Below are 1818 nucleotides of genomic sequence, written 5' to 3' on the forward strand. Positions count from 1 at the left end.
ATGCAGCAGCTTTTTTATGAGAATTATGAACAGAACAAAAAGGGTTACATCAGAGATCTCCACAACAATAAAATTCACCCCAACAAAAATCCACCCTACCAGTACAGACTTCACAGCTATATGCTCAGTCGCAAGATAGCTGAGCTTCGGCACCGCACAATTCAGCTCCACCGAGAGATAGTGCTGATAAGCAAGTACAGCGACACTGAAGCTCACAAGGAGGACCTTCAGCTGGGGATCCAGCCCTCATTCTTGAGGTTCCAGCCCCGCCAGCGGGAAAAGATTTTGGAATGGGAGTTTCTTACTGGGCAATACTTGTACTCAGCTACAGAGAACCAGCCACCTCTAAGAGGAATGGACTCTGCACAGAGAGAAGCTTTGGACAACATTGTCATGCAGGTCATGGAGATGATCAACGCCAATGCCAAGACCAGGGGCCGCGTCATAGACTTCAAGGAGAGAGTATAGCTACCGCCGAGTGAACCCCATGTACGGGGCTGGACTTGCTGCTTCTGTATAAGAAGCACAAAGGGAAAAAGATGACCGTCTCTGTGAGGCGGCATGCTTACTTACAGCAGACATTCAGCAAGATCCAGTGTGTAGAGCACGAGCAGCTGGACGCAACAGAGCTGACCAACAGAATTAACCAGGAATCCGGGTCTTTATCCTTTCTCTCCAATTCCCTAAAGAAGCTTGTTCCATTTCAGCTGCCTGGCTCAAAAACTGAACCCAAAGAACCCCGAGATAAGAAGATAAACATTCTCATTCCTTTGTCTGGACGCTTTGATATGTTTGTGAGGTTCATGGGGAACTTTGAGAAGACATGTCTCATCCCAAATCAGAATGTCAAGCTTGTGGTCCTGCTTTTCAATTCTGACTCCAACCCTGACAAGGCTAAGCAGGTTGAGCTGATGAGAGATTATCGAGTTAAGTATCCGAAGGCTGACATGCAGATTCTGCCTGTGTCTGGAGAATTTTCCAGAGCCCTGGCCCTGGAGGTAGGCTCCTCTCAGTTTAACAATGAGTCTTTGCTCTTCTTCTGTGATGTTGACCTCGTGTTTACGACAGAATTCCTTCAGCGATGTCGAGCAAATACAGTGTTGGGCCAACAAATATACTTCCCAATCATCTTTAGCCAGTATGATCCAAAGATTGTTTATAGTGGGAAAATTCCAAGTGACAACCATTTTGCCTTTACTCAGAAAACTGGCTTCTGGAGAAACTATGGGTTTGGCATTACCTGTATTTATAAAGGTGACCTTGTCCAAGTGGGCGGCTTTGATGTTTCCATCCAGGGTTGGGGGCTTGAGGACGTGGACCTTTTTAACAAAGTGGTCCAGGCAGGATTGAAGACATTCCGGAGCCAAGAAGTGGGAGTGGTTCATGTCTACCACCCTGTCTTTTGTGATCCTAATCTTGATCCCAAGCAGTACAAAATGTGCTTGGGATCCAAAGCCTCTACCTATGGGTCCACACAACAGCTGGCTGAAATGTGGCTAGAGAAAAACATTCCGAGTTACAGTAAAAACAGCAATAATAATGGCTCTGTGAGGACCGCCTAGTATCCAGCTCTGCTGGAACAAGACATTTTTAATTATCTAATTTATTTTTCAGAAATTTTTTTGTATGACCTGTTTTTGAAGTCCACACAAGGATATATTTTACAAATTATTTTCTTAAAAAGACTCCTTTAAGATAGAGCTTTTTGAACAAAAATCAAATTATTTGCCTTTGAATACATCTTGCTGAACATTATGTAGCAGACCTGCTTAATTATGACTTGAAATGTCATAATTGAAATAATGAACAACCTTTTTA

The 1818-nt window shown here is 43.8% G+C and overlaps 1 pseudogene; it reads left to right on the forward strand.

The window, feature by feature from the left end:
* Positions 1-1562, forward strand: LOC102873109 (annotated as a pseudogene).
* The last annotated feature ends 256 nt before the right edge of the window (positions 1563-1818 follow it).

Source organism: Elephantulus edwardii, unplaced genomic scaffold, assembly GCF_000299155.1.
Source record: "Elephantulus edwardii isolate Elephantulus edwardi_28Jun2011 unplaced genomic scaffold, EleEdw1.0 scaffold00071, whole genome shotgun sequence".
NCBI classification, from domain to species: Eukaryota; Metazoa; Chordata; class Mammalia; order Macroscelidea; family Macroscelididae; genus Elephantulus; species Elephantulus edwardii.